Source organism: Zea mays, chromosome 3 (assembly GCF_902167145.1).
Source record: "Zea mays cultivar B73 chromosome 3, Zm-B73-REFERENCE-NAM-5.0, whole genome shotgun sequence".
Lineage (NCBI taxonomy): Eukaryota > Viridiplantae > Streptophyta > Magnoliopsida > Poales > Poaceae > Zea > Zea mays.
In genome coordinates, this window is record NC_050098.1 from 93,356,585 (window position 1) to 93,363,499 (window position 6,915).

General features: G+C 44.3%; 1 long non-coding RNA gene across 1 annotated transcript; it reads right to left on the bottom strand.

Annotated features, from left to right (window-relative positions):
• Nucleotides 1-444: 444 nt before the first annotated feature.
• LOC103650395 (uncharacterized) lies at nt 445-1,721 on the bottom strand. The gene is made up of 4 exons (XR_564125.2): nt 1,707-1,721; nt 1,578-1,625; nt 961-1,041; nt 445-530 (listed from the first exon to the last, which is right to left on the bottom strand). It is a non-coding gene; the product is annotated as an uncharacterized lncRNA (long non-coding RNA).
• Nucleotides 1,722-6,915: the final 5,194 nt, after the last annotated feature.

Sequence of the window (6,915 nt, forward strand, 5' to 3'; positions counted from 1 at the left end):
TCGTCACGTACTAAATACAAGCATTGAGGTCATAAAGGTCATTGGTCACATATTCACCTTCAAGCTTCCCCAAAGCTGGCTTGATAAAATCGACAATCTCAGAGTGCAAAGCAGCAGTGCTAGTGCTAGCAGCAGTTTTGTCCGTGCACCAACAAAAATTCCCATGAAAAAGGAAGAATTTCTATCCGACTCATGTAATAACTTATTTTCTAAGAATAAAAGAGTACAGATGGACGAATCAAAATTGTGTGGAGAAAACAGAACCTTGTATTTTCAGGCACTTCAGTCAGTATTTCGCTTCGAAGTTCTGCAACTCTGAAAATTCCACCGTGTTGAATACTCAATCAATTCTTCAACACTTCTGCTAGGACTCGAGAGAAGGAAACCCCTGATTGCCCACACAAACTTCGGCAGCCATCATGTTTATTATGAGCATTTAGAGCACCTGCCAGCACAAACCCTTTGGACAAAAAATTGGTCCCAAATGATTCTCTTTCCTCGTTTGTGAAGCCTGCACTTCTACGATTTCCCTGGAAAACATGTATTAAAATGGGTTAAAGACCATGTAGAAAAGATAGGTGAAGCAGCTAAAGCAAAACTGGTAATGTTTATCACATATTCCAATCTGATGGAGGGCACCGAGCATATACATATAGATATGAGCAACAGGAGTACAGGTTGCTAAAAGAACGGCACCATGACAATGCAATGTAAGGTTTATCGGTTTCTCGCAACATTGGGCAACAATTTTCTCCACTCTTCAAGCTTTCTAATAAAACTGGATCAGAAATCTCAGATCTAACATGGGTCCAAAACTACGGCTAAACTTCTGTCATTCTACTCTATTACTGGGATCAAGGTGTTTGTAGCATAAAACAAACAGCCAAATAAGGATACAATTAAGTGAGAGACTAAAAATTTACGATACAGCATAAAAAATTCAAACAGATGGTTACTCACAGCAGGGTCATGTATATCAATCTCCTGATGCGCACAATTAAGATCACCAGTTAGTATGACAGGCTTTGATTTCTCTAATTCCTGCACAATCATAAGAGACGTGTATGGTCATCTCAGAACTTAGCAGCATGAGATACAATGTGTCGTGCTTTGATCACTACTGAAGTCCGTAAATGGAGGTGAAATTGTATTTGAAAAAATCATGCATATTTCAGCAGCATGGTATTTTTTGCACAGTACAACAACCGCGAAGAATGCAAAAGCCATGTTTAGAACTTTATATGGTCATTACTGTCATAGCCAGGAAAATGCAAGATTTCTTTTAAAAAAAAACTGAACCTGCAGGGGGAAGACAGCCCCCGAACATTGCATTAAGAACAGCTCACACAGGTCTAACTTGAAAATTTGCTCACATGGAGAGTTGAACTCAGAAGAAGTGTTACTCAAGCCATCTAACCAACTCAAATAGAGACTCAAAATAGCCTAGAAAAAAGAAGAATAAATGCAGCACAAAATAACATAAACAAAATGCACATTAAATTAGTTCGGTACTTCTGTTTCAGTCAAAATATGTTTTACACTTTGATAGAAGATAAGTAGCAGAATAAAAGACATACTTTCATGTAGTTACCAAGGGATGGATCCCACTCTGTGACCCTGTAAGTCTGCAGAGAAATACATGCTCATGGACTTTAGATTTTAACCTCAGATGGTTCATACTAGTAAGAAAAATACTGATTATTTACCAATCTTTTTAGACCATCACGAGAGTTTGGTACATAAGCAGTTAACAGGTATAAGTTATCAAACTCTACAGTCACAACCCTCCCTTCAGTATCCTGGTCTGGTATACCAAGCCCATACTTGATCGACAGTGGTTTGACCTACATGCAACACATGATGAATAAAAAGAAAAATATAAAACACAGAAACCTTGCAATGCTAGCATATATCATTCATGAAGAAGTTATGCCAAAGGCTGTCATGTAATAAATTGGAGAAGAAAGGTTAACAATGATCAGGCCACAAGCCTAGGACACAGGATCACAAAAACAATGAATATATTTGTGTAGTATTGGACTAAATATCAAAAGAAATGGACAGTGAACTAATCAGGTTCCAATATAACCCAAGGGAAGAGGAAACTAACAGTGATTAATCAGATATTTTAAATGTTTCTTTACTTTTTCATTAAAGTAGATCTCACAGTGAAGCTTGCTTTAGATTTCAGAAATGGAAAACACTAAAATCTCAAAATTGAAGAGACAGGTGTGATTCTTCCTAGGTAAGAGAGCTTGTTTTAGTTTCTGAAATGGGGTCTGAATCCGTAATGATTGGGATCTACTTCTGAAACGGGGTCTAATCGTCCTACTACCACTAATGGAGCAGTGCAATTTACTCAAGAACGACGGATCAGAAACGCCCAGGACAGCAGGTAGGAGAAAAGCGCGGCCAGCTGAGCTGATACCTGGCCAGCTTTCAGCAGTCGGCACGCACCTTCTTCCATGAGAGCGCGTGGGCACCTACCGCTTGCCCATTTTCGCTGAGAGCGCCCGCCCTCCCGCAGCAGCTGCCACCCGACGGTTGCGCACGGGTCTGGCGGCGGCTCGGCGAGCGCGGTGGCGGCGCGGCCCAGGCGGGTTGGGGTCGAGCTAGTGAGCTGGGGCAGCGGAGAGGCCCGGTCGCGGTGGCGCGGCGGCGGCGCGGCCGGTCGAGGTGGCGCGGAGGCGGCGCGGCCGGTCGAGGTGGCGCGGAGGCGGCGCGGGCTGCCGGCGGTGGCGCGACGGCGGCTCGACCTAGCGCTAGGTGAGAGAGGAGCGTCTGTGTGTGGGCGGGATGAGACAGGGGGTGAGAGAGAGAGAGAGTCGCGCGCGTGGGATTTTTGGATTTAGGTTTTCAGGATTAAGTTCGACGGTGTGCACGAGCCCGACGAACTTAAGTTAAGAATGTGGGTACTCACGTTCCTAACTCGTTAAGTTCGACGGTTTTTTCCAGGGCCCACGAACTTAACTTAAGAACGTGGGTACCCAAGTTCTTAACATAACCCATGAACTTAACTCAAGTAAGAACGTGGGTACCCACGTTCTTAATTTTACCCATGAACATTTATCAGTTTCCTGTAGTGATGCACACCGATAGTCTGGTGCTACAGCACCCAAGAGTCCGGTTTTGCGGAGCTCTCTGCGCAGACTGTCTGGTGCACACTGGACAATCCAGTGTACACCGAACATGTCCAGTGCGCCACTAGAGCGCTGGCTCACTATCCACTTCTTGGATTTCTTCACTATTTTCTTGGGCTTCTTTTGGTCTTGAGTCTTGTACTTGTGCTTCGTATTTATTGATCTTCTAAGCATATTTTATGTCTTCTTTTGAAGTGTTGCATCCTTAGAGCCTCAGTCCAATCCTCTTTGCATCATGTGAACTACAAAAACTAATACTAGCAAACACATTAGTCCACATGTTATGTTGATCATCAAACACCAAAATCAATTAGTCAAATGGGCCAAGGTCTATTTTCCATACAATCTCTTCCTTTTGGTGATTGATGACAACACAACCAAAGCAAGCAAATAAAACAAATATTTTGAAGAAATTATGCAATCTACTTGCAACGATGCTTGAATGTCCCCACAATGTGAGATTATGAACTTAAGCCTCCCCCTAACTCTATAATCCACATACTTCCTATTTTAGACCAAAACCACTTGTAGAACCAAAACCACTTGTAAGCTCAAGATTTTAAAATTTTAAATTAGGTGGTGTTTGGCATTTGATATAGTTTGAATTGCTTTGGTTCCTAAAACTTCTCCTCCTTTGGAATCAAACATAGAAAAGGAAGACATTAAAAGCATATAGGAAGCAATTAAAAGACTTACCCTCTAAAGGATTACTCTCCCTAAAAGAGTGTTCTCCCACTTTGAAAAAATATTCTCCCCTTTGTATGAAAGAAGACATACTCCCCCTGTTGGAGATCCTCTACATAGGAAAAAGCACATGAGAAAGAGAGGGGACAAGACATGATTGAATAGATTAACTCCCCCTATGCATAGTTAAAAGACATAATTTACCAACATATGCATTTATGGCAACATGGGAAGCATAAGATATGAAATATAGTCTAATCAAAATCTAGAGAAGACATGTAAATAATATCGATAGTGGAATGAAATCACTTGCGAAACTTGAAAACACTTGTAGGTTTGTACTTGAAGCTTAATGTCTTTCTCCAGGGACTCTATTTTCCTTCAATGAGACTACTACACATATAAAAGACTTGAAAGAAGGTGTTAGTCTCAAAGACTTAGATCATAGAGTAACCTCCCCCCTGAGGGTGTGCATACAAGTTTTGAATACTTGTAGGAGACATGCACTTTGATTTTAAGATCAAGAGGGGCACATTATCTATAATTCGAGCTTTGGCACATATAAGTCAAAATGACACCACTTGGAGAATATAAATTTGGAACTTTAAATAAGTAATGTGTCGAGCTTAACTAAACATTTTAAACCATGTAGGTTTGCTCAAGAATATGAATTGAAAACGGGCATTCCTACCATATGATTGGTCTAGTATGCATGCCACTCTAATCAAAAGCAAATACCACATGTAAAACTAGGCATGTAAGGTAACACAATAGGAATTCAGGTAATTCCTGTCGACCAAGAACCGATGGGAATTAGCCTTACCACGACGGGAATTACTAATTCCCGTCAGTATGTGGTTAATTCCTATCGGCTCCTAGCTGACGGGAATTACTGGTTAGGGTTTAGTTAATTCCTGTTGGTGGTTGACAGGAATTATTTAATTCTCGTTAGCCAGTAATTCCCATCGGCTGTGACACCCCAGGTGTCAGTTTCGTGTTAGGTCGGGAGATTTATCCCTAACTTGAATGCTCAGTGAAAATTTCCTATTTCTCGATCATGTCTATCTCAGTTTATCAGGATTATTCGTGGAAGCTCACTGAAGTCGGAGTTATTCGATCGCGAGAAACAACAAATTTCGGAGCCTGTTAAAACTTTTATTTCTCGGAACGAATGCAAACTCAAAAATCATTCTCAAATTATAAATCTCATCTGAAGCTCATTTAATCAAACTCTCGATGGCTGTTAATTGCTCTGAGCCCGAAACCAATTCCTCGATCTTCGATCGATGTCCGACTATTTTAATCCGAGTCCATACTCTCACATGGAATGCTCAATATGTCGTCCTCTAATTAATTCTTACTCGACTCAGCCTAATATCTTGTGTCTGAATTGAATTCAAAACCCGCATCGACAGTACTTTTAAAAATATCACGCTTCGCCTTCTCCGACTAAAAATTCGAAAGCCAGTCGTATCCCGCGACAATTTATTTTCGAATCATGCGTAGGGAATTGTTGCTGAGCGAAGTCAGATCAATCTCTCAGCCGAGTTAATCGCCCGATCTTCCGAACTCTATTTCGCTCTGTTCTCCGTAGAGACGAGTTCCGTAGGAGCATTTGTAGTTCGGGAAATAATTAGCGTTCCGATAATCCGTTTTTAATCCAAACGCCATAAAATAAAATGGAAATAAATTATCGCGGCCTGGCTTAGTGTTTGGGTCAGCCCAACCCAGCCCATTTGGCCCATTTGAAACCCTAACCCTAGGTTTTCTTCTATAAATAGGAGCTCTCTCCCTTGCAAATTGGAAATTTTCCATTTTCCCCCCTAGCCGCCACAGCCTTCTTCCTCCTCTCCAACACGCACACAGCGCTTCCTCTCTATTCATGGTGCCCAGAATTTTTTTCCTGCCGCTCCCAGCAGCCATGGCGCGGCGCCCCCTGCTCCTTCTCCTCGGTGCGCTGAAGCTTCCCCCCATAGCAGCGAGCTCCCTCCTCCAGCTGCTCGGCGCCCTCTACTTTTCTCCCTGGGCACCTGGACGCACGCACCCCTCCTCTGGCTCGCCTCCCCTTCAGGCACGGCCAGCTGCAGCCCTACGCTCCACCTCCCATGGCGCCCCTGCGACTTCCATGGCCGCCGGCCCCCCTCTACAAGCTCGGGTTTCTCCCATGGCGCCCCCCTGTTCTTCCCTGCTCGGCCAGCAACCAGGGCGTCCAAAGCCCCTGTGCTCGGCGTCCTTCTTCCACCTTCGGCTGACCACCTCTGTGCAAGTGGCGCCTTGGACGCCGGCTTCCTCTCCATGCTCCCTCCCTAGCCGAGCACCTCCCTGCATCTTCCCCGCCATGGCTCGCGACTCGGCGTCCTCCCTGCTTGCGTGCTGCTGCGCAGTGCTCGTGGTGCTTGCCAGCTGCTCGGCAAAATGCGCAGCAAGCCACACACTGCAGTAGCTCCATCCCTTGCCTTGTGTCGTTGTCGAGCTTCGCTACTTCTCACCTCCCATGGAAAAACAACAGCCCCCTCTATGCAATCCATGGTCAACCCATGCAGCAGAGTGTCCCTGCAGTCCCATGCCGCGCATGCTCTGCAAGTGTTCGACGGAATGCCCGTGGGAAAACATTGTGTTGTGCATAGCCCCGCTCGCGACGCCGTCGACCCCCGGTGAGACACCCCGCTACCCTTGCTGCTATTATATATTTTTTTGTGCTCGGCAAAATGTTGAACTGTTGCGTGTGTCTAATCGCAGCTAGCGGTCGACGCCGCGCTTCGCGCTTTGCCCGTTCGACGAAATGTCGATCCATGTGGACAGCCCATGCGTATAGTCCCGACTCATTCAGGTTGAATCCATGTGATTGACTTACTTGCGCATTTGTCATTGTCATGTATATATATGTATGTGAATATGTTGTATGCGAATTAAAATTCATGGACGAGAAAGTGGTACGCGTAGTTGCGTTTGCGATTGGAATGCCAACAAGTGTTTGTGTGCCTGCAATGGTCCATTTGTGCGTCGTAGGGATTGGTCGCGGATGTATAATTGTTTGATAAAACACTTCGTCGTAAAGTAGTGTGTTAGCTATGGTAAATTTAATAAAGCG